The sequence below is a fragment of the Amblyomma mixtum genome, unplaced genomic scaffold, assembly GCF_055824585.1.
Source record: "Amblyomma mixtum isolate Tamu unplaced genomic scaffold, ASM5582458v1 scaffold_101, whole genome shotgun sequence".
NCBI classification, from domain to species: Eukaryota; Metazoa; Arthropoda; class Arachnida; order Ixodida; family Ixodidae; genus Amblyomma; species Amblyomma mixtum.
The window spans coordinates 4,552-31,090 of record NW_028317631.1 but is presented as its reverse complement, the minus strand read 5'-3'; the positions used below and the strand labels follow the sequence as shown (position 1 = coordinate 31,090).

Sequence of the window (26,539 nt, the reverse complement as noted above, 5' to 3'; positions counted from 1 at the left end):
GTTTTTGCTGTAGCCTCAGATGGAACACGTGCGAAGTAAGGCAAAAGATAAGGTCACACCCGCTTGTTCTCGGCACGGCGGGCGAGAATTCGCGAGATTAGGCCTAAGTCTACCGGGCAGTAGCGATGCGGCGGCAGCATGGCCGCGCCCTTTCAGTGGTGCTCGGGTGTAATTATCTTAATTATTGGTGACGTTGTTGGAAACTGACCTTGACTGAGTGAACTAATGAAACCCTTCCTGCCTCGCTCGTCGAACTGTGATGTCTCCTGAAGCCCTGCATTAATTGGGGCCTTGAAACTATTGTCAAGTTAGAGTCGGACCAGAATTGAAGAACCCAGCTATTACCGCGGCGCCTGACAACGTCGTGTTTGTGCCACCTGTTCGCCTGTCCATCGCTAAACACGGCGGATAACCTCTTCAATCACGAAACAACGAACTTCTGCAAAGGTGCCACTGCTGCCAGCCAGTCAACGAAGTGCGGTGTTTTCGGCGTCGCCCCTTCAAAGGGGGAACTCGGCTTGCATGGACGATGCCTTCCCAAAGCTTCATCCGCGGCAGCAAGAACGGTAAGTGCGATTACAATCGGTCCGTTCTGCTACTCGCACTGCTGGATTCGCGAGTTTTGCAATACTCGAGCTTCTGTTAGCGTAGAAAATGCGCTGAACGCACTTACGAAGATAGCGTAACAACTTTTATCCGGAGTGATTTCTGGCGCCAGTCGCAGAAGCACAGCTAGCTGTAAGCAGGGATAGGCAACATGCGATCATGTGTAGCTGAGGGGTGATCGCTTGTCTGTTGTTGGTCTAGAAGTTAAGGCACAGCTGCAAGCAACGATAGGCAGCACGCAGTGATGTGTAGCTGAGAGGTGATCGCTGATCTAGAAGTCAAAGGCACGCCCTGAGACGAGCGTCTCTTCTAGAAAGCAGGGAGGGAAGTAAGCACCGAAGTTGTCGCTCAGCGATTACTGCAGATTAAGGAAGTAGAAGCACTGTTTTTCCCGGTACCGTGTGGTTTAAGCATTCTCCTTTAGGAGAGAAAAGGAAATGTGGGGAGGTTAGCTGGAAGAGGACACCGGATCGATACCCTGCACTGGGGGAAATGGATGAAAGGATGTCAAGGTGCACGAGAAACGGTAAAGCGCTGTTCTCTAAAGAATGAAAGAGCCGTTCCACTTCGTAACACCTTAGAAGCCTTCATTTTTTAGGTGATAGAAAGGCACGAGATTGGCTAGCATCGGCCCGAATGCTCCGTATTTTGCATCGATTACACTGGCACGCATATATTGACGAGGGGGCCCGAAGTTTCGCCGAGACTTCAGCCCACTCAAGTTGCGCTACTATGAACTATGTCGAGGGCATTTTGTTGGCACTGTGTGGAGGGGGGTGGGCATTTTGCTGAACTGCGTGGAGGGCATTGTGCTGCCGCCTGCCTGCCTCAGCTTGATGTGCCGCTCTGCGTTCGCACAACAGAGTACGCGGCCCTGTAATTAGCCACAATGTGTACGCAGAAGCAGAAAACCTTCACAACGTTGTCGCAAAAAAGCCCTTGGCGTGAAATTCCCAACTATTCGGCTCCGGCATACATGATCGTATCGCACAGATCTTCATTAACTCGTCGCGTTCTTTTATTTTTGATACCTTTTGATCGGCCACAACAAGAAGTAGGACCAAATTCATGCCAAGCTGTCGCAGACACGATGCGCTGCCAAGTTCCGATGCTATCGGAATTTGTTCGCCTATCTACGTAGCGGTTTGTTGCGATTATCTTTACAGTCACCATTCAGGTTCATCACCGCCGACGCGCGGCCTTAGCAATCGTCTTTCGCCAGGACTCGCGTATGCGCGCCAGACGTGATTAGAAGGCTGGCGAAATATCGCAGTTTTGAAGCGAAAAGATTCACTACCCGCACTACAGCCGCGCTTAGCGTGAGCCGTCGGAGCCAAGATTTGCCGCAGCTGCGCATGCGCGAAACCGAGCGACGTCACGCGCGGCGCAGGTGGCCGCAGCCGCCGCCGCGCCGACTCCGCCGCCTGACCGTTCGGCGCAGCCGCGCGCTACTGCGCATGTGCGCCTCCTCCTCACCGCCGCTACTACTGCGCGCTCGCCTCCTCGACACCGTTTGACCTTTCGCTGCAGCCGCGTGTTTACCACAGTTACTACGTATGCGCAAGGAGGGCTATATAACGCGCTTGCCTACACCGTTATCGTGGTGCTCCCAGTGCATTGTGCGCGAACTGCGACAGCCATGTCGTCAAGCAAAGCATAACTGCAGCTTTTCACTTGTATATCCAGGCTTAACCAGAGCTATACTCCGTTTCATACATAGCTGTCAACGCTGCCAAAGGTACGAAAGTAGTCCGCTGCAAAAAAAAAAACAAGCAAATTGTATCCGTCCGCCTCGCGCTGTGACTGAGTGGTACGAAGCGCGCGCCTGTGTGTTCAGTTTACAAAGGGCCTAGGTTCGACTCCCTGCTTGGCTGGTTTTTTTTCGTTCTTTTTTATTTTTCTTATAATTATCATTAGGTATAAAGTCGCAACTGTCGAACTCTAATGCCTACTTTGAAAAACACTGCGCTATTTACTTGCGCTGCTTACTTGTTTCGAAGGGAAAAAGCAGTGTAGTGCATTGGCGACGGACGTGATTGCGAAGTGCTGTTCTCGGGCGTTCAGTGACGCTTTTGCATGCGGCACACAATGAATCATTAATTGTGTGGTGATAGAATTCAGTGCGGCGTCGATTATCCGAGCAGCCTCGGCTAGCGGCAGCCCGGCATTGATCGGCGTACTCAGCGGTTTTAAAGTGAGCGGCGTCTGATTCGGAAAGTCTCCACTTTTGAGCTGTTGTCACAAGGAAAATTCTTTGATGTGCTTCCGTTCGTAGTAATGTTTTGTATTAGATGTCGGATTCGGTGTGTTATGGGTGTGAGCTAGTGCGGTGAGATGGGGATTGTTGAAAGCTGTGTATTTGGGCCGTGAGCAGAGATTCCGCTGCGCAGGTCATCGAACACAACAAGTGGTGTCGTATATTAGTGCACTTGTCGCTGCAGTTGACATTGTTATTGTGAGAAGCCGACGACGAGGTTCCGTGGTTCCTGAATAGGGCGCACAAAGAGGTTGACGAAGCTCGCCGTTCGTTCTCCACACAGTAGCTCGTCATCGTCCTCTCGCGGCAACAATATAAACGAGTAAAAATTCGGGCTTCTTACACACCAATGAGATGTAAGCGCAGCGTGAGTGAACGTTGTGGCTGGAATTTAATTGTTGACATCCGCTGTCATGTTTTTAATCTTTGTAAATATCATCTTTGTAACTAAAGTTGTCCATTTGCTCGATCGTAATCTACTATCGTTGTTTGTCACTGCTGTCACAACTCACAAGAGTGTAGAAACTGGTGCTGTAGGTTATGGAATGGTATATATAACATTTGCTACGCGTATCAAGTGAGTGGCCTACAGCGGTTGTACGGTCGGTGATTTTCACAGAAAAGAGAACAGCGCACCAGGTCTCGGAGGAAGGAAATGCTTCAGGTGAACCACTCACGCAGACGACATGACCGGTCGGCCTGCGCGGCCGGCCTAGCTGCGAAAAACTGATACAGGAGGGACCGGAAAAAAAACCCCAAAAAACTAAGGCACTTTGTTTTATAGAACATAAAAGAAACAGCATTATTTTTGCAAAATAAAACACCGGTATTATTATACTGCAATATAAACCAACATTTACTTTAATTTTGAGTTCATTACGATTTTTACTTTTGACGCACTACATTACGATGCGGACGAGGAGCGCGAACAGGCGCCGCAGCCTTGGCTTCGTTGACTGCTATGTATGAAACGGAGTATAAGCCACTGCCATTTTTTTTCACTTATGATTTCGCAATGTTAGAAACTGTTCGCAGAGAAGTATGTATACGGGCTTTGCCAAAAACACCATATATGTTTCACCTAAGATGTTCAGCAATTTTTTAATATGGGCTTTTTCAGTTAGAAGAGTGCTTTTTATCTGCATAGCATTGTCAGCGGTATAGCTCATCAGAGTACTGCTAAAACATGCTAACTTGTAGGCTGGTTAACTAAACTTTGCAGTTGTTGCTCAGTTTTATTTAGTGAGATGCGTGAAATCCTTCGTGAGTAATATCCATGCCAGTTTTTAGAATTTCGAAAACGCGTTTACTTTCGCCCCGCCACGGTGGCTCAGTGGTTACGGCGCTCGGCTGCTGACCCGAAAGACGCGGGTTCGATCCCGGCCGCGGAGGCCGAATTTCGATGAAGGCGAAATTCTAGAGGTCCGTGTGCTGTGCGATGTCAGTGCAGGTTAAAGAACCCCAGGTGGTCGAAATTTCCGGAGCCCTTCACTACGGCGTCCCTCATAGCCTAAGTTTCTTCGGGACGTTAAACCCCAACAAACCAAACCAAAAGCATTTACTTTCGGTGCCAACAATTTTGCCTACGTCGCGTCAAAATACACGCGCTCTCGAAAAGCTTGCAGGCGAAGCAACCCCTGCAGTGCTCGTCCAAATAGCCAAAATATGTTGGGCCATAGCGCGGAGAGCAGCTGCGTTTCAATTCTAAAAACTGATATTCATATTATTTGCGCTGGGCCACATGCCTATCAGTAAATAAGGAGACTAACAGTAATAATTAAAAGTTCACTATTTTATATCAGTTACCATCCTACTAGTTAGTAGTTCTTAACTGTATTCTGATGCGCTACACTGCGGACAATGCTGTGCTGAAAAAGCGCTCGTGTAGCTCAAAAAGCCCATTTTCAAAACTCGCAGGACTTCTTAGGTGAAAAACTCGGTATGTAGTACAGCCTACCTAGTTCGAATCCGGGCCATGCACCGTGGCTCGCTTTGGCGGTCCAAATCTGTCGGCTGTGAGGCGAACTGTTGCTCACCTGTCCGGGACTTCCCAGAGTGCTATAGACAGCCCCAGTACACGACATGTAAACAAACTTTTTTTGGCTGTTTTCCTACAGCGGTTGCATAGTCCAGCGCAACATGAAGGTTCACTGTCGCTTAGGCCGAAAGGCACCAACAACTTTTTACTGGTGTAAGGTTCGTTTACTCGCCAGCCAATAATAAAAATGGCGGTACAGTGTTGAGAAACCTAATGACTAGCTGTGCTGATGTGTGCTGTACTCAGCCTTCTTGAGGTCTTGCACAGAGTTAGAGTACTTTATTTTAGGTGAATTAGGCCCGAAGTGATCGCCTGCAAATCGCCAGACTACGTATTATCGTGCTCAGCATGCAGTTCAGCGCCTGCATTCGACGTCGACCATGCAGCGGTATGCGCTACGCGGTCGCAAGGTTAGTTGGTGGAGCGTTGTCTAGGAAAAAGTAAATATAGCTGTAATTTAAACGTACACTGAATAGTAATCTGAACTCGTCTTTTTACCGCGGGAACTCGATCTACACGTTCTAGGAATTCTTAGAAATTTCGAATTATAGTCCTGTGCGACCGATTTCCTCAATTTAAATCGAATTAAACTTCCATCTCCGGCCTTTTTTTGAACTCGCCGCAGACGGTAGGAGGAGTCAACCGATATTTCAACCAGTTCCGTGGCGGCTTGCCGCTCTGCCATCGGCGGAATGATACGTACCGGTCGGCGAAAGCAAAGAGTCCGCGCGTATTTTTATTTCTGTGGGCCTAATTTGCGGCTATGTAGCCTCTGGCTGGAGTAATTTATTCACGGCAACCTAAAAAACAAAATACAAGCGAAAGCGAAGCCGCCACACGACCGCCTGAAAGGCACTTCACGCGTTAGTTGACTCCTCCTACCGTCTGCGGCGAGTTCAAAAAAAGGTGGGAGCCGGGACGTTTAATCCGATTTAAATTACGGAAATCGGTCGCAAAGGACAATAATTCGAAGTTTCTATGAATACTCGGAACGTGTAGATCGAGTTCCCGCGCTAAAAAGACTAGCTTCGATTACTCTTCGGTGCACCTTTAACACACACCACACAGAAAGACTGACGGGACGGGACGGGCTCCGAACGACAGCGCCCGTCCTGTCCGCCTTTCTGTGTGCTGTGTGTTACATTAGCCCTGTTTTTACCTTTTGTTAGATAGACACCGCTTGAATGTGTCGTGATGGACACTGCAGAAGACCATGCATTTTCTAGTACCAGCTGCGTGTATAACTTTCCGACACCGCCGGGCGACCGCTGCTTTGTGATTGGAGCTCCGCCTATAACTTGAGTATTTCAAGACATAGTGAGCGCCATGGTGTCCGTTCATGGCGTCTGTGGCAACAGTGTTCAGAGTTTCGCTTGAACAGCGTGGGATCCCCACGACTGTATGGTACACGAGTCACTGTCGCTGCTATGTCGACTTTCTTTCGATGATCCCAGGCAAAAGTTAATTCACCCAAGAAATGGTTTGCTTTGGAAGTCACATTTACAGACCTGCCTGCATTTTGTAACCGTTACGCAACTCTAGCTGAGCCACGTTGCAAACTTTACTACGTTTTCTGGCGTGCAGGGGCTTGTCAGTTCTGGTGAATGACCGTGACGTTTTCTCTTTACCGCAAAGTCAGTTTCTTTTAGTGCTTCGGCACTAGACGGATCAGTACCGAGGCACTTGATCGTCATTACCTATGGCGTCTTAAAAATCACCCTCAGTTCCCTCTGCCTGCCAGGTAGCACCGACGCATTAGACCAATGTGACATTTTTCTTTTGGTCAAACGTTAATTAAGTTTTCTTAATGACCTTTTTTAATAATTTCTTTACGTTACAGATGAACATCCTAGTAAACTTTTTCTAACATTAATTAAACATTATAGCAACGTAAATGTAATGTTGCCGAAAATAATGAATCAACCCTGCACTAGTATGCAGGCCCACCATTGTGACAATTTAATCAACGCTTTGCAAGGACCAGCAACGAAGGCGACACTTCGTCTCCACAGTAGAGCACAACATGCGACTAGAATGTACTTACCTCCGAAAGCATGCAGTGGAGTCAAGCTTACACGCACATTACTGAGAGGTGTCCCATGAGTGGTAGTAGCGAAAGGATAATAAGCAGTTTAACAAAATAATCTGCTTGAGCATGTTACCTATGGCGGGCACAATCTAAGAGATTTAGTTGCGCGAAGCACTGCTAGTTTAAAAACATGTTTACTGTAAAATTAGTGGAGAGTGTTCTGGGACTCGGTGCTAGAAATATATCTGCAGTGTTTCATAGTTATGATTCAAATATAATAATGTTTAATAAACAATAAGGAGACATTGCTGACTTGGAACGTTAAATATATGTTTATGCTGCAGCGTTTACCATCATTTGTTCATTTTTAACATTATAACAAGAGTTGAAAGCCAGGATTGGAATAATATTTATGTTCAGTGTTAAACTAATTTTTATGTGTAACATATAAACTTAAATATTTATTTCTAACAGTTAATGCAACGTTTCAATGTAACAATGTTACTGAACTTGCATAAATTTTTCATAAGATTGTTCTAATTTTCCGTGCTACCTGGGCGTGGCCAGCATATCGCCTTTGACATGTGTGGGGATGTGGGAGGGACAGCTTTATTTTAACAAAAAGGATCCTTTGTTCTTGACCAAGAGTCCAGGAGTCTGTGCTTCACTGAGAACTCTGTACACTTACCATGATTGGCTAGCTGGTTGAGCAACTAGCAGAATGTCATTCCATGAGGAGGCGGACCGGTTGTGTATGGGGGACCTGCCATCGGTTGGGGGCGTTCCCACACCGTGTACTGTGCAATGTCAGTGCGCGTTAAAGAACCCCAGGTGGTCGAAATTTCCGGAGCCCTTCACTACGGCGTCCCTCATAGCCTGAGGCGCTTTGGGACGTTAAACCCCCATAAAACGTCCCACAGGTTGTGTATGAGGGTGCCTTGGCCGCCCCACATGTTGAGCAGAGGAGGAAGGTCAAGGTGGGGTGGTGGCGATGAAGGAGGTGCGATGAATGTCTGCAGTTGCCGCCAGACTGCACTGTATTTTGAATTTCGTGTACGGTGAGGTGGTGGGAGGGTAAGCGCCTGTTTTTGTAATAAGTGGTTTTTTGATGGTATGTGAGAAGAGCCCGAGAGGATTCCTGCGTGGGTTTGGGTGTACCATCTTCTTGGGGCCTTTAGGATAGTTCTCGAGTCAGCGTATGAACACGCTGGTTACCGGGGATCGAGACTTACCCAGGAACCCACGTGAGGGTTATCTCTTGGGTAAGCGTATGTCCTGATGCGAGAATGCGTCGGGCGACTGACGTGATAATGCTTTGCTGAGTGACGGTACACAGCTTTGGAGACGGTGGAGATATCCGTGATGTTGGGATCTTGTGCATAGTGTATAAGCACCAAGCCCATGGCCGCGCCTTCAGCCTCCGTGGGGAAGGTGGCTGCGGCCCCGATGATGCCATCCTCGATAGTAGGCGGGGACAGTGGCATAATAGCCCGGTAGGGTGCGTTGTGCCGCGTTTACATACATGTCGGGTCTGCCTCTGTAGTGCTTGTTGTAATACTAGGCTCGTGCCTGGCGTCTGGCCCCGTGTAGCTCGGGGCTCATATTTCTGGGTAGAGGTTTGATGCGCATTGGACCCTGGATGCCAGGTGCAATGATTTGATAGTTGGGGGCAGGTGAGCAGGTAGATTGGAGCCTGGCGAAGATGCCGTAAGAGATGTTGGCCGGTTTCTGTGCGGGTTAGTTGAAGTATCTGGTTGTCTCGTTTGGCTTCGTGGAGTTCCGAGATAGTTTTGTAGGTGCCCGTTGAGAGTAGTGATTTGTGCTAAGCGACTGTGGTAGGCGGAGCGTTGAGATTATTGCCTTTCTAATAAAAGCATCAGCTTTGTCTTGTGAGAAAGCGGTAAGGAACGTGAAAAGTCGTGTCTGGTGATGAGGGCGTCTGTCATATTAAAGGTTTCCCTCTCCGACAGTCCATGGTTGCATGTGGCTACACTGCGGACAAGACCCTCGATTTGTTTGGTTCGCTTCTCTAGGAGTTGTACAGTGAAGGTTGCATCCAAAGCGTCCTGTATGTGCAGTCCAAGGAGCTATGGAGTCAAGGACGTTGGAGTCCAAGGAGTCTATTGACCAACTCCAGGGGACCAGCGGTATGTGGTCGTCGTACATTCGGAGGTGCATGCGTGGATCCCGGGGAAGTGGTCTGATCATCAGCAGTTCCTATTTGAGCGGGGAGCACATAAGGCCCATATTGGTCAGGTTCGAGGTGATGATATCAACTGCCAATTGTAAGGTGTCTTGCGCCTCTCCTGTGGAGCCTTCAGTCGTTGATGTCGGCGTATATTGCCGAGTGGAGGTCAGGTATGTTGGTCAGTTGTTTGGCCAGCGGGGCTAGAGTTACATTAAATAAGAGGGGGGAGAGAAGAGCTCCTTGTGGAGTGGCCCGGTTGGGGAGGGAGAACGGAGGTGGCGGTATAGTGCCGAGTTGGATCTGGGCCGTTGATTGTGTCTTATTAAGAAGGCTTGGATGTAGCGCCACATTTGCGAAGGTTATGTTCGGGGCTAGTATTGTTTCTGGCTACTTTAACTATCTTATCCATATTTTTATTTATTTTATTTAATTTACAAAATACTGGAGACCTTTTTGGTCCAAGCAGGGAGGCAAACGCAAATTGTACAAGAAATTGTTACAGAGCATTGAACAAATGCAGCTTACGTACATACATATGTTTAAAATTCATGCATGCAGCTATAAAAGCACTCCGAGATACATCTTCGTCAGATCTAAAATAGTCAGAAATGCAAGTTTCAGAAGGGCATTTTGAGTGGTTAAAAGATATATATTGCTAATGACATTTCCCTCTTTGTCTCTTAGCGCATACATCTAGTATCTACCTATGAGTAGTTTTTTCTTCACTGCTTTTAGGCTACCTCCGTTCCACTGCTACCTTTATCCCTTCCTTTGCGGCGCTTTTCGGGTTGTCCACCGAGATGTGTGATGCAGTTACTGCATCATTTCGTTTCCTTAGAACCAATTCTCAAACTAATTTTGTTTTCTTCAGGGCTCGGCTTAAAACCTCGAAGTCCGTCTCAAATACAGGAAGCATCCAGTAGCAGCCGGCCTCAACACGATTGATTCCTTGTTGCTTGCTGCCCCTTTCCATGTTGATCGTATTATTAACTCTTCCTCAAAACACATTAAAAAAAGTAATCAAATCAGTTCCAAAATACGATGCACAGAGCGATCTCCACAAAAGCGATTGGCTCTCCGAAGCGCGCGTCCCGCCCTACAACTTTGATAGGGCACACTACACTCTCTCTTAAAATTAAAAAGAAAACAAACTAAACTGACCCCGGAGTTGAGTTCTACACGGGTCTATCCGGCGCCTTCCTAGAACACATTCAATTATGACCTCCCGAGCGTTTCCCACGCTTAAGACGTTGCCGTAAACCGGAAGGGTCACTGTCGTGCGACCTCCCCTTCGGAGTGGGGGGGGGGATTTGTAGTTGGCCGTTTGCGATCTGCTGTCGCTTGCCGTTCTGATCTTCTTTCTTAGAACTGTCCTATCTCCTACTCTCTTCTTGGTTTTTCCTTTTTTCCTGGCGGCGAGGGCTAACATTGTGTGGCTGACGACCCTGTTTCGCGCCATATTAGGTTACAGTGGTGGTGCGCAGTTGGCGTGCGTAGGGCTTTTTAAGGGCTCCTGTCCAGTCCCCATTTTGGGCTCCGCGGTGGGCGGCTGGCGCCTTTGTTGAACACCAAAACTTTTTTATGGCTTCTCATTTTTTAACGCCGATCTCCGCTGCAAAAGAGGGCCCACCGAGACAGCAAAATTCTTCCCAAATAACCAAAACAGCTTAGAACGGTTCCACGAAGTGCACTCTGAACACGCAGAGAAGAACAGCTAGATGCATTACACCATTTCTTGTCACCAGAACTTTCACAGATAGCATAGGCCAGGGCTATAAGATAAAAAAACCAGCAAACGGTGACCTCCTACTTGTAATCCTGTACAACCACCAGCACGAAAAGTAAGCAGAAGTCACCTCTTTTGGAGACACACCTGTGACACTCAACCCACCCCGATCCTTGAACACAGTGCGAGGAGTTAACGCAGACGACGGCCTTAGGCATGTAACAGAAGTACTTCTTGAAGGACTAGAGGAACAAAACGTGACTAACGTGTACAGAATAAAAATGAGGAGAGGCGACCAAGAAATAGCCACGAAACACATCATCCTGACTTTCGCATCAAGCATATACTCCCAGAATCCGTAGAAATCGGCTGTATGAAACTTCACTTCGGGCAGTACATACCAAACCCACGACGTTGCTTTCAGTGCCAACGGTATGGCGACAGCTCTCAGAGCTGCCGAAGCCAACTGACTTGCGCGAAGCACGCTTCACACGAACATGATTCTGATAACTGTACACTTGAACCACATCTGTGCGTAAATCGTGAGGGCAGCCATCCGGCGTACTCATGTGCATGCCTAATAGCGATATGCGAAATACGCAGCGCCAACTCTCGCCGCTCCGAGAACCAAGTCCTCCGTGTTGGTTCCGTACAGAAAACGAAACCGCGGCCCAGCGTTTCGTTAAAACGGCTGCGCTTCGTTTGAAAAGTGAAATGCCGATGGGCTTTTACGCTACGGTGTCCACTATACAAAGAAACTACGATGCGTGCCAGAACCTGGTGTGTTCTAGCTTGTCGCTTTTCTATTTCTTTTACTCTGTCCCAACGTTCTCCAAATGCCATGCAATCGAGGTACAAACTTAGGCTCTAAGCACGAAAACATTCTAAAAAAAACTATAATATCTTCCGCCGCAACCGAGAGCAGGTTAGCAGACGTTCGGATGGCGTTCCCATCATCGTTAAAAATGGAGTTGCATTTCGCGAACACAAGCTTAAAACTAGATTAGAAACTGTGGCAGCCATCCTACAAACATTTAAAACATTTACGGTATTCTGCGTGTACCTGGAGCGACATGTTAATCTAAGCAATCATGAATTAGAAGACCTTTTGGAGCAGCCCCCAGAGCCATATCTAATATCTGGAGATTTTAACGCGCACTCCAGCTTTCAGGGTACTGACAAAACTGACACTAGAGGACAATTCATTGAGGATGTTATACTGTGTAATGACCTCTATTTATTAAACACTGGAAAACCAACCTGTTGTTCTCCTAGCTCAGGACAAATGAGCTGTATAGATTTATCTTTTAGTTCGCCATCTATTTTTAGATACAAAATGCGATGACCTAGATAACCCACATGGAAGTGATCATCTGCCTATACTAATCAACATCTTCACTAGAAGTCGCTCCATCAAAATCATGACGTTGGAAGCTGCATCTCGTCTACAGGGCACTGTTCCGAGAAAAGGCCAGCCTAGAAAAAAAATAGTTACCGACAACCTCAGTTTTAGACAACCTTAACGAACTTTTCACGACGTGTACTATTACCGCTGCGCGCCTAGTCATCCCTCAGTCCTCTGGAGTAGTAAAACAGAGTAAAAAAGTATTGCATACATGTCACAAAATTCAGCGCATTTTAGAAACAAAGAAAAACCGCCGCGCGCACGGCGTCTCGCCGGCGCGAGCCCAACGGGAGAGAGGGAAAGCCCCGCCGAGCGCGTGCCTCTCTCTCCACCGCCACGGCGTGCGCCGAGGAAATGAGTCATCCCCGCCGATCTCTCTAGAAAGTGCGAGTCGTTTCTTCTGTTAACCGGGGGAAGAGGGGGAAGCCTTGCGTGCGCTAAGGCATGTCCCCCTCCTCTGCACTCGGACGTCGGCTACGCCGCCACGACGGCGCCACGCTAGAACACGCTGGAACCTTCGCGAAACGACTCCTGACTTTAACCAATGAGGACGCGCGGCCGGCGAGAGAAAGGAAGGGAAACTACACGGGAGATCCTGCGTGTATGTGCGCGCCTACTTTGGCGCGTAGAACAAACAGACGTGAGAGCGAGCCTATAAAAGAAGGACGCTGACAGCTATCAGTCAGTCGGGACCGCCGTTTAAGCTTCATCGAAGCGCGCCCGTTCGACTCCCGGGAAAACACCACTCGGCCAGCATCGGACCAACGAGGCAACGTTCGCCAGTCTGCGGGACGGCATCGTCATGGAACTCTGGTCGTCGGACTGCCGCAGTGCCCGGTGAACAAATTGTGTTTTGTTTGTTTATCTCTCTCTCGTGTGTTAGTGCACTTTAGGTGCAATATTGCCTTTGTATTGCATTCTCTCTCGAGTTTAACTTTGCACGAGTTGCATTGTTCTGCTAGTCACTTTGTCTTTGTACTAGTGTTTGTGAAACCCTCTGTATCGTCTCAATTGCTGTATAAACTTCGTTTTGTTTTGTGAACCTTTGGCTCCGACCCATTCTCTGGCTTGCGACCAGCGAAAGCTGGGCACCGAACGGCCAAAAACCTCTTGTCACTTGGTAGCTGGTCTCCGCTGAGCTTGCCACGCTGAGTCGAGGGCATCTCCTTCGAGTCCGAGACCGCTACCCCCACACGCTCTAAGGGTGTCTGGGAACTTCCCACGTAAATGTGCGCGAAGTCTGGGTGACAATACAAGAACGTAGGGAAGCTAAAAAGATAGAAAAAAATGCTTGGGGATTTTCCCGTAGGTATGCAACGCAGGATAATTGAACAAACTTTGGTTTGGTTTGGTTTATGGGGTTTAACGTCCCAAAGAGACTGAGGCTATGAGAGACGCCGTAGTGAGGGGCTCCAGAAATTGGGACCACCTGGGGTTCTTTAACGTGCACTGACATCGCACAGTACACGGGTCCGTTAAGAAGGCGAGAGCGAAAGACCGATGTATCCGTCACAGTGCCGCAAAAACTTCTCGGCAAAATTATGTGTCGTCATAAACAGCTCAACAACATTAAAACACATATGGGAGGAAGCTCTAAAGATAAATGGCAGCTATTCCCCATTCACAGTTCGCCTTCTGACAGCCCCTGCTGTACAGACAGATATAGAACAAAAAAGCATTTCGGGTGAATACTTTTCTGCAGTTTCCAGTTCGTCACAGTACACAGAAACAGTCCTAAAATACAAAAACACAGCTGAAAAACACACTGACAACAAGTGGCAGCACAAATGAACCTTGCAATAGTTCAATCACGCTTCAAGAAATCCATGAACTAATTTCCACTGATAAAAAGGCTGCACCCGACCCATATGAAGTACCGTCTTTGTCAAAAGTAACCAGGCTGGATGGTTTGCTTCTAGCTCGTGCAGTGGAGCCCTTACGGCTTCCCTGAAGCTGTAATGGTCGTTAAAGGTAAGGACTGGGTGTCTTCTTACCTTCCAACATCTTTTGATCTTTAGGAAAGCCCCATGGGCTCCACTATACAAGCTAGAAGCAAACCATGCAGCCTGTTTACTTTTGACAAAGACGGTACATTATCAAATGCTAGCCTATCTCTCCAGATATGTCGTAGATACACTTTGAAGACTTTTTTGTAACAAATTTTGGGCATTGGGGAAAGTACCCGAAGCCTGGAGAAAAACTATTATTGTGCAGTTTCTTAAACCAGGAAAGCCACCAACCTCTCCTAACAATTATAGACCCATAGCCCTTACCGGTTGCCTCTCAAAATACTTTGAAAGTGTCCTGAACATGAGATAAACTTTTGTCCTTCTATCCTCCGAACTTCTTGACATCCGTCAGTGTGGTTTTAAAAAGGGATGCTCCACTCCAGATCACCTAGTTCGTCTTGAAATGCTGTCCGGGAAGCTCTTGTACACAAACAACACTGCAGTCTCTTTTGATTTAGAGAAGGCATACGACACAACCTAGAGGTTCGGAATTATTCAAGACCTTGCCGAGCTTGGCATCCAAGGCAGAATGTTGACCTGCCTAAAAGACTTCTTATCTAACCGTTCATTCCATGTACGCCTAGGCTCAACCCTTTCGAGGAATTTCATTAAGTAAAATGGATTACCACAGGGGCGTATTTTAAGCGTAACACTTTTTGTTGTAAAGGAGAACTCTGTTATTAAAATAATTGCAAGGTGCATTATGTATTCACTCTATGTAGACGTTCTTCAGATGGGCTGCACATCGTCCAATGTGCCAACAAGTGAAATAAACTGACAACATGGACAGACAGAAATGGTTTCCGCTTTTCTTTAGAGAAAACAGTGCCCATTTTTTTTTCTCTCTGAAACGAGGCTTAAAGGCAGATTCCACCCTACACCTGAACGAAACTGAGCTACCCGTAAAAGATCAACATAAATTTCTAGGCATAACGTATGACATAAAGCTCCCTTGCCAGCCTCTCATAAACGCGCTGAATAAGAAAGCCTTCCGATCCTTGAGCATACACAAAGTACTTTCACGAAAGCACTGGGGGGCAGATAGGACATGTCTTTTAGCAATATACCACTCTGTGGAACGCTCTGTCCTGGTTTATGGATGTATATTGCATGGTCAGCGAGACCATCGTATCATAAACGAGTGGATCCATTACATAACTTTCCACCGGTGCCTACAGGTAGTTGCCCATAAATAGTCTTGATTCCGGGAAGCTATCTCATGAGACTAAAGATCTGATTAAGAAACGGCAAAGCATGAGGACGTCTAACTCCATAGATAGAATAGAACTAATAGAGCTGTCGAAGTTAATAAATAAGCGCAAGGTAGCCGACATCAGGAAGTTTAACATGGAGAAAATCGAGCATGCTCTGAAGAGCGGAGGTAGCCTAAAAGCAGTGAAAAGAAATTCTAGGCATAGGTAAAAACCAGATTTATGCGATAAGAGACAAAGAGGGCAATGTCATTAGCAATATGGATAAGATAGTTAAAGTAGCCAAACAGTTCTTCACAAATCTATACAGTAGCGATTGCAATCAGAATGTTACTGAGAGAGGCAGTAGAGCACACGAATGGGACATCCCATCAGTAACAAAGGAGGAAGTAGAAAGCCTTAGGAGCAATGCCAAGAGGAAAAGCAGCTGGTGAGGATCAGATAACAGCAGATTTGTTGAAGGATGGAGGAGAGATTGTGCTCGAAAAACTAGCCACCCAGTATACGCAATGCCTTGTGACTTCGAGCGTACCTAGAGCTTGGAAAAACGCTAACATTATCTTAATTAATAAGAAAGGAGACGTCAGGGACTTAAAGAATTACAGACCGATCTGCTTATTGTCGGTTGCCTGCAAGGTATTTACTAAGGTAATCGCTAATAGAGTCAGGACAACCTTAGTCTTCAATCAACCAAATGATCAGGCAGGCTTTCGTAAAGGATACTCGACAATAGACCATATTCACGCAATCAGTCAGGTGATATAAATGCGCAGAATATAATCAACCCTATATATAGCCTTCATTGATTAGGAGAAAGTATTCGACTCAGTAGAAACCTCAGTAATCATGCAGGCATTGCAGAATCAGGGTGTAGAAAAGTGTTGTGTGAAAATATTGGAAGATATTTATAACGATTGCACACCTACCATAGTTCTCCATAAGGTCAGCAATGAAATTCTAATAAGGAAAGGTGTCAGGCAGGGAGATACGATCTCGCCAATGCTCTTCACTGCCTGCTTACAGGAGGTATTCCGGGGACTGGAATGAGAACAGTTGGGGAGAAGAGTTAATGGAGAATACCTGAGTAATCTGCGATTCACTGATGACATTGCCTTGCTAAGTCTCTCAAGAGATGAGCTGCAAAGCAGAACGGTAGGTCTTAAAATTAACGTGCAGAAAACCAAAGTAATGTTCAACAGTCTGGCAAGGGAACAGCAGTTCGCAATTGGTAGCGAGGTGCTGGAAGTGGTAAGAGAATGGCTCTACTTAGGGCAGGTAGTGGCCGCTGATCCAGATCATGAGAGGGAAATAACTAGAAGAATAAGAATGGGGTGGAGCGCATATGGCACGTTCTCTCAGATCATGAATGGCAGTTCGCCGTTATCCCTCAAGAGAAATGTATATAGCAGGTGTATCTCACCGGTACTCACCTATGGGGCAGAAACGTGGAGGCTAAGAATGAGAGTTCAGCTTAAGTTAAGGACAGCGCAGCGAGCTAGGGAAAGAGAAATGATAGGTGTGACGTTAAGAGATTGGAAGCGGGCGGAGTGGGTGAGAGAAAAAACGGACGTTAATGATATCCTAGTTGCAATGAAGAGGAAGAAGTGGGCTTGGGAGGGCATGTAATGCGAAGGCAAGATAACCGCTGGTCCTTAAGGGTAACGGAGTGTATTCCAGGAGAAGACAAACGTAGCAGGGGGCGGCATAAAGTTAGGTGGGCGGGCATACGATGGCTGCAGCGGGCAAAGTACAAGGTTAATTGGAGAGACATGGGAGAGGCCTTTTCCCTGCAGTGGGCGCAGTCAGGCTGATGCTGATAGTGAGGATAATGTCCCCGTGAATGTGTCCATAAAGTTGATTGTTCATAGAAACGAATATCCGGGAAAAACAAGCCAATTTATTACGAAAAGAAGTTGGTGACGAGAGTTTGCCTCTGTGCATACCGAGGAGAGCATTATTATTCAATGCAGACAAAGCTGAGCTACGTGAAGGGCGTTCTCTCGGTCACCATTGTCCCAAAGATACTGAAGCGTTTTCTGTGGAGACCCAAGCCATGGCAGCACTCTTCGATGGCTAGATTTAATCCAAGTGTTTTTTGTTTTCTTCATAAGCGCACTAAATTCACACGTGTACTCGCCACTCTTGCTCTTCATAGAAGCATTCAGTTCCATTCTTGATGATGACGATGAATTCTTATGGCGCAAGGCCATAAGAGGTCAAAGAGCGACACGGCACAAGGTTTTTTCGTTGCACAAGGTGGGGTCAAAGACCCATTTCCCAAGTATTTCACCCTAAAGAAGCCGAGCACCAGGCCAGGGGAATCTTGTGCCCATTGTATCGCCGGTGGGCATCCGGCGGCACTGGGGACATTCAGTTCCATTCTTCCGAACTTCATGCTGGCCATTGTAAGGCTTTCGACTGGCTTCGCATCGCCTTCACTAGACAGCTTCCAAAGAATTTTCTACATATTCATGAACAGCTTGCTTGGTTGAGATGTAGGATGTTCTGGCTGTTCAGAAAGAGTGGTAGCTAGTGTACTGACACCGTCGATGTGCATCAGTGGGTCGAAGTGCAACATCGCAAGATAAGCGCACAATATTGTAAATAAACAAAAAAAAACGAAGTTGTGCAGCTTGGTCTAGGCGAGTGGTTGCGTTCCTTTTTATTTATTTATTTATTTATTTATTTATTTATTTATTTATTTATTTATTTATTTATTTATTTATTTAGTAAGGAACCCACAGCGCCTCCGAGGAATGCCACAGGTTGTTTTTAGCGTTGGTGGCGTCAGAGTTCAACTCCCTGGACGAGTGTTCGCGCCCTGCTCGTTTCCGGTGTCCCCGTATACCTCCCTATACTAGATGTGATCGTGGCCGGGGCACAAACAGGTGCTGAGTTTACGTAGCCACGAGCTCAGTGCCACGAGATCATCGCCGCGCGCATTCGTAGCGCCTTGTTGACTTCAAAAGTGTGCCATCGGCATTCTCAGTTGACCCAAGTAACGAGCCCATCAGCCTGTATTCTGAGGTTTGTTCACCATTGCTGTAAATTTTCTGCGTGGACACGTCGACCTACGGAATGCGCTGTACGCCGCTTTAGCAGGCCACGAGACGACGTAACAGCTTGCTGCCTTTGAATACCCGCTCCTTGTGCATTCTTGCCTGCCCTCCGCTTGTTAGGGCGGTGACTGGAGAACAGAACAGTGGAGGGGCAACCCATAAGTAGGCGCTGAAGTTATCAGCAGATCAGCTCAGGTCTCCTTGACGAGCCGTTAAAGGTTTCAGAGCCGCGGCCGGGCTGCAGCGGGGTGCTTTGAGGGCTCCGGATCCGTGGACCGTGCGAGTAACCCGAGAGACGCTTAGACAGCCATGCTGCTCTGTTGATACTTATGACTTGGAGGCAAGTGCTGTCTCGCTTTTCGAAGAAATTACTGAGCGCTTCTCCCGAGTTCTGCATGTACTAGAGGGCAAAGGCGCGGTCGTAGTTTCCTGCCTAGCCGAAGGCAAGGAAGCTGTAGGCGTTCATTCTCTCCCTTTTGCTTTTTGAAGAACCACCGCAAGGGAGACAGCAGCGAATGGATTGCTCATTTGGTCCAACCACGTGACAGCTATTTTTTTTTCGAATATTTTATATTGGTTGTACGTAAACCTAAGTTCTTGGTCTCCAATACCGTTCTGCCTCTATCTAGCAAGCTCCCTCCCTGGTGAGGAAATTCATCGGCCACAAATCACGTCAGCCTCCGGAAAATTAAGAGTAGGGGTTCGAGAGAAAAAAAAATTTACTCGTGCGCTGCGACAAAGACGAGGTTACTGCTTTGCATTGGTCGAAATGCTTACTGAAACGCAGGAGAGAGAGAGAGAGAGAGAAACAACTTTATTGCCATAGCTTGAGTGGATGCTTGTAGCGCGACAAAAAACAGACAAGGGACAGAAGACGAACGGGACAAGCACTTGTCCCGTTCTTGTCCCGTTAGCGCTTGTCCCGTTCGTCTTCTGACCCTTGTCTGTTTTTGTCGCGCTACAAGCATCCACTCAAGCAAAATGAACCAACTCGCCCAGCAAAAAGTGTTATTGAACTTTATTGCCATAGAGTGGCGGGATTTAGGGCAGGTGGGCTTGGTGTGGCCCCCAGGTGGGGGCGACTTCCTGGGCCCACGAAATGAGTGCCAGTTGGATGCTCTTGTCTGGCCTTCTGAGGAGTTGGTTCCATCCTTCCTCGGAGGGAGCTGGCAGTAATGTTCTAGGGGGCGGATTTCGAGCGCAACCCCAGAGGATGTGCGCCTGGGTGGCGATTTCTCCCTGGTAACAATTTTGGCAGACGGGGTCGTATTCCCCGTCTGTGATGAGTGAAAGCCTAGAATGGCTAAGGATGGAGTGTGTCTGCAACCTGCGGAGCAAGGTGGCTTGCGCTCGATTCAAGTCGGGGTGTGGAGGCGGGAACTGGCGTCTCATATCTCTGTGGAGGTTGGTAATTTCGGCAAAGGTCTGGGGAGCCTCGGCAAGAGCGTCTGGGTCCGTGGGGCCGGCCCCCCGGTTGGTTAGTCCTCGGGCTAGTCGGTCGACCCCTTCGTTTCCAGAGTTTCCCGCGTGGGCGGGTGCCCAGACCAGGTTGGTCTTATGGTCGGGAGTGCAGCCGCAAAGGATGCGTGCAGCGGGGTGGCAGATAACACCTGCCGAGTAATTTTGTATTGCTCTTTTGGAGTCGCTGAGGACTGTGCGGGTACGTGGGTCAGCGTTGGACAGCGCGCTGGCGGTTTCTTCTGCCGCTGTCGGAGAGTGAGCTACTACTGTGGCAGCGGTGACGAGAGAAGACTGTGGCGTGGTTGCACAAGCCACGTATGTGTTTGCACTTTGCCGTGCAGCATCTACGTATATTGCGTGTTCGTCGGCAAGGTATGTGGCATCTAGTGCTTGGGCTTTCAGCTGACGGCGCGTATCATGGCGGCCAGGTAGCATGTTTTTGGGGATTGGTTTTATAACTAGGCGGCTATAGACCCCTATCGGAATGGGCGTCGTGGGGTGGACGTCGCCTATGGGGTTGATGTTGAGACGGTCAAGTATGAGCCGCCCGTGTTTAGTGCGGGAGAGGCGGTGGATTTGGGCGGTCTTGTGTGCCTCTATGAGTTCTGTGAGCGTGTTGTAGATGCCGAGTTGAAGGAGGTGCTGTGTGCTGGCGTACTGAGGTAGCCCCAGTGCCGCTTTGTACGCTGAACGTATAATGCTGTTCACAGCTTCCTCGTCCTTCCGGCGGAGGTGATAGTAGGGGTGGGAGTAGATTATCCTGCTAATGAGGAAAGCTTGCGTGAGCCGACAGAGGTCATCCTCCTTCATACCTCTGCGGCGGGTGCTGATGCGGCGGATAAGTACAGCGTTATGAACGCCGCTGTGAGGTTCTTAGCTTTGTTATTCCATTGCCCAAAGTTTGTTTTCATGCAAAGAAGACGTAAACACACTGAGAAAGTTAGGTCCTTGCAAAAATTCTCCACGTATACATAACGAAGTCCGTACTAGCGAGGTACGACTATATATAATTCCGAACCACGATGAGGGTGAAACGCCGTGCCATGTTTGATGAATACATAGTATAGCGCTGTGCTAAAATAGGTTAGTGGGAAAACAACTCAAATGAATAAAGAAGGAATGAAGGGACGGTCTAGCCAATACCATGCGACTGACGTACACGTCGAATGCATAAGCTTTGACTGATTCGGTTGCTTCGTAAGCAGCGTCACTTTTTCCAGGACCATTTGCGTTGGGAACTATTATTTAGACGCTGAACAAATATATTCCAGATGCTACATCACGAATAGTTCACCTACCACGTGTTTTTTTTCGCCACATTTTGCATTGGGCTGATCATGGTGAAAAATTCGTGGTCGGTGTCGCACAAATCTATTCACTCAATTTATTCTTTTCATTCACAGTTAGTGAATCGAATCGATTACAAAGAGGCGTTATGGAGTGCATAGGCGCGCAGTTGTCCTCTCCTTTTTAATTTCTCCGGCACCAGTCCTGTTTTTAGTTTGCGATTCTCGTGGGCATGGCTTCGTCATCATTCTTTTCTTTCCCTTTCCTTCTATCATAGGACATAAGTTAGGTTGGCGAGCTGTTTTCGTAAGGATCGGCAGCACACTACACTTTTCTTCAGGCGTTTTGCAGGGGCTTCAGATGCCTTGCAGAGAAGCGAGAGTTTTCGCTCAGGTGGACTTTGACGGGCGAGCCGATGTAAAAAACGCGCATTTCAACCTATGCGCCGTTGTGGCCTACCTGTTTTCACGAGTGTAATTTAAAGAAAGTAGACATTTGTGATAAATAATAAAAAATAACAGCCAAATATACAACGAAGCCGCTTACAAATACATATAAATGAATACAACTTGGTTCTGTCGTGCCTTAATGAGCGTTATTCCTGTCGCGTGTGTCCTGCGAAATTTGTATGTTTGCTCATGATTGTGTTTTTTATCAAACCGGTAATATAACACGTATCATCAAATATCCCTCAAAAGCGACCTTAAAAAGCGGTATTAGTTGCTGTCGACATAGAAGCCATACATAAACGCTCCGAGCTCTCATGCCAGAATACCGGCTTTTCTTCTTGCGTATACTTTGGATAGTGTATGCAATGTCGGGTGCAAAAAGTGGTACGCAACATTAGAGGTTGTATGGCTTGCTGCTTTTGCGGCCATTTTCGGCATTTAGGCCAAGCTGGAGCGCCACTCATCGAAACGAGCAAAATGACTTGCCTCTGGATCAAAACGGTCTCCTTCGATCACAGTACACCACATATCTAAGGTGCTTTAACTAGTTGTTACCAAGCTTCTCACATGATTCTCGGTCGATAGATTTTTATTTGCCTACTCAAATTTGTTCTATTTATTTTTGATTTTTTTGAAGCCGGTATCCGACCTTGAGGTCGCTAATGGAAACCTCAACCTCAGATGCGTAGAAACACTTCTAGAAAAACTACCAGAGCCATATCTGTTAGTCGGAGAACTCCTCTTTCTGGGGAAGTGGAGAAACTAATCCCAGAGGTCGCATTTTAGAAGATTTTATTCTGTGCAGTAATGTGTGCCTACTGAATTCAGGAAAGCCCATGTACTGCTCCCTAAAAACTGCAAAAATTAGCAGTTTAGATTTATCGTTTAGTTCACCATCACCTTTTAATGATGTTAAATGAGATCTTCTGGGCAACCCACGCGGAATGGATCATTTTCCACCCATTATTATACCTGAAGAGATAACTGTACAGCAGCTGTATCCCACCAGTAGTCACATACGAGGCAGAAACGAGGAGGCTAACGAAAAGGGTTCTGCTTATGTTAAGGACGACACAGCGAGCACTCAGGACCAATGCCACTCCGCTAGCCCCGATTACACTGTGGAGGTCGACAGGACCAACACACCGAGGTATAGCCCGCAGGCAAATCGTTTATTTGGGGTGATTCCAAAATACGATAACCGCCCTCGGTAGCGCAGGCAGCAGGAAACGGGCACGGGGAAAGCTCGATGTCACCTGGAAAAGCCGCGTTTGTCTCATGGCTCCGTCCATCCCGTCCATCCCGTCACGCGTTGTCTCATGGCTCCTTCAACTCTCTCCCCGTGGTGGGCTGCCCGTGCGGCCACCGAATACACGAGGGGGAAAGGAAGGTCGCCCACGTTACGATGTGGATGCTGCTTCCCAGCTTTCTTCTCTGCCAACCCCGAGAGAGCCGGGAGGGTAAGGGTCGCTGTAGGCCACTTGAGAGAGTTCGGCAGGATATGCGCCGCCTAGGGCGGTCGAAGGGTAGACTGGATGCTCGCAACTGTTATCCCCAACCGTTCCCAATCTAGGTCTCCGAATACCTCCAGCAACTAGGCGGTGAATAGCATTGGAAATATAGTGCCTCCCTGTCTGACATCCTTCCGTACTGCAATTTTATTGCGGTGGTTATGGAGGACACCTGCGATCCTCTAGTCAAGTGCACCCTCGGAGGGCGAAGCCCTCCTCTAAAATAAGCAAATCACGGAACATGTGCTACTCTCGCTTGCACACACTTCCTTCTCTCGACCTCATCCCCTCCGTTACTCGCATCCCCATCCCCCGAAAAATTAATTTGGGCCCACTGCTCTCTGGAGTCCCGTTGTAGTTTTTTCGGGCGCGTTCCGACTCGTCCTATAGAAACTGCCCCCTTCCATACGCCGACCTAGGACAATGCCACTTCCATTGTCTTATCGCCCTCCCAATACCTATTCTTCTCTCAAAATCCACCTAGCCTGCCTGGCTGGGATCGGCACAGCTGGCCGACTAAGTAGCCCTGGGCGCTCTCCCAAGGTCGTGCTGCTCTACCCTCCACCATGCTTTTCCATCCGCCACCATGATTTTCATTACAATAATTCAGCAATATGATGGCTTCCAATATTCCCTTCATAAGCTGTTCTAGTGTGAAGACAGTGGCATTCTTCGGCATTGAACCCCAGTCCTCCGGCTCAGTAGCCGAACACCCTTACCACAGGGCTAAGGCAAAATGCAACAGCAGCCATGGGCTGTGCACTGTCCGGGCGCGTTAAAACGTCGGGTGGTCCAGATTATTGTGAAGATCTTCACTGCGGTGTCTTTCATAGCTCATGAGCAGTTTGGGGACGTTAAACTGAACACAGCATGTAGCACTGTCACCTTATAAAAGCTGAAGCTGATCCAGGGGTTGCCTGGATCTTTTCTTATCTTGCCCTTAATTCCCTTACTCCCCCCCCACCCCCCCCCCCCCCCCCCCCCCCCCTGGTAACAAATTTGTGCAGGTCCGTGCTGTACCCGAGCGCGGGGCTGGATGACCGGAGGAACAGGAGAAGTTGTCCACGCCGCTGCGCCTGAAGCCTTGGGCGGCAGAGCTCACCGTCTCCGAGAACCTGCACACGGTGAGCATATCGCGCAATTCAGCCAAAGCTAAAATGCTGCGGAACCATCTAAATGCATAGTCCGCAGGAGCAGGACTAAGGAAAGCGAACTTTTTTTGGATGTCTAGAGTATATGAACTCCCCTTACTGTCACCGTTGTATTGTGGCCATGATGTTCATGAATTATAAAAGATCAGTTGCGTTTGGTATATTTGAAGGACCGGTCATGCTTGCCGTCTTGCTTTACATGTTGTTTGGCACCTGTGCACTGCTGCAAGCGCGCTATAGTAGAAGATATACGCGCAGTGCAAAAGCAAGGAGGTGACACATCAGGGAAAAAAAAAGGCGAGGATCCGTGTGCGAAACTACATATACATGAACTACGCGGACGACTGGGTGCTGTGTGAGTACTCGTATTTGGAACCCCGGGGCCTGCTGCACTAGTTGCAAGTGAAATTAGTGATGACACATTGGAATGATGCGTGAGTCACGGATACGCTGCGAAAATGCTGAGAATGTTCAGTAATTGAGTGCGATGTCAGGCGTCACTGCAATTCAGCAGTGACGCCGTATGGCTGCTATTTAGTAATTACTTCCTTATTATAAATCTACTTCACCGTGGGGGATTTCCCTAAACATCGCACTACTCCTGTCTTCTAAGGTCCCTATAGTGGCATGCTAATTGATCGCATGTATAAAAAGAGAAAAAAATTCCAGAAACAGAAAAGAACAAAGAAAATACCTGAAGAGAACCGTAGCAGGCACCGGGCTAACCGTGACGAAAGTTGACAATGGGCTACAGTTTCAAACCCCCATAACGAATTTGCGCAGGTCACGACTGTAGGCAGACACGTGGTTGGATGACTGGAGGTGCAGGACACGTTTTCTACGTACACGAGAATCTTTGGACGGCAGAGCTCACCGTCTCCGAGGACCGGCACACGGTGAGCACGTCACTTATTGCATTCCGTGCGACAATGCCGCAGCGTCAACGAGATGGTCTGTAGAAGCAGCAGGATTGTGGAAATTGCAAACTTGACTTGGCTGCACAAAGTACCTGCGCTCCCCACACTCCCACAGTTGTGTCGTAGCCAGGGTGTTTATAATATATCTCAAGGCAATGATGTTCGGTATATGAACGGACCAATCATGCTCGTCAGTGGGAATTTTGAACTGCATTTTCTATGATTGCTCAACTGTGAGCATTATGGAGTAGTAGTATAAACTTCATTCCGCAAAATGGGACGGGGTTTAGGGGTTGGGGTCTTGAGCAGCAGGTGGTGTTCCTAGGTACAGGGTCCCATTGGTTCTTGCTGCCTCCTCGGCCCGCTCAACCAGCGCAAGCTGATCTTGCGGGTCGGAGCTGGACAGAAGCTCCTCCCGCTGCTCGACTGACGGGTTTGTAATTTTGGGCTCTATCGGACTCACCCGACAGCCCCATGTGGAGTGGTAGAGGGTGGCTATCTCTCCGCACCACACGCATTCTGGAGTGTATTGCGAAACACAAGGCGCCATGATGTGAGGAGAAAGAGGCCTAGCTTCTCTTTCGAGGGTGACAGCGCGCGAGCAGTTACTTTTGTGAGACAGGATGAACATCATAATCAGAGGGGGGGGGGGGGGGGGGGGGGTGGAAAGGAACGCGGATTTCGCGCTGACTGTTGACGACGCGCAGAGACATTGCAGAATCGTTTGGAGATAGCGACGGCCCCACGGAAACGTTTTCTCTTACAATCAGGCTCATCCTTGCATTGATTCCGCGGAACAAGAATTCCTTGCTGCTGGAGGCTAAAAAAAAATTATGTGGCTTGTAACCGCTTATGAAGTGAATGAACGTAATGGCCTCATTATACGCGGAAAGCTTACAAGAAGGTTAGGCCCTAGCGTCCAATGGTGGCCATCAGGGTGGTTCCTGGTATCGTGTTCTCCCCGCCTTTTCGGTCGGGTTTTGCACGTTGTTCGGCGGCTGCCGGCATGGTTCACTGGAACAAATTATTCGCTTTGTCGCTTTGGGGACCATAGACGAAGACACGTACAAACTGCTAAAACGAAGTGCCCACAGTAATGGTTAACTGGCTAGCGAAGCAGAACTTACCACCAATTCGTTCTGCACTGTTTAGTTCACACGCTTCTACTGCAAAATTACAAGACATCAACATGACGAAAGCCGGCGCTGTGGCCGCTGGGCCCAAAAGACGCTGGT

General features: G+C 48.1%; 1 long non-coding RNA gene across 1 annotated transcript; it reads left to right on the top strand.

Moving 5' to 3' along the window:
- LOC149324947 (uncharacterized) lies at positions 1 to 25,406 on the top strand. The gene is made up of 3 exons (XR_016286622.1): positions 1 to 566; positions 24,244 to 24,360; positions 25,171 to 25,406. It is a non-coding gene; the product is annotated as an uncharacterized LOC149324947 (long non-coding RNA).
- Positions 25,407 to 26,539: the final 1,133 nt, after the last annotated feature.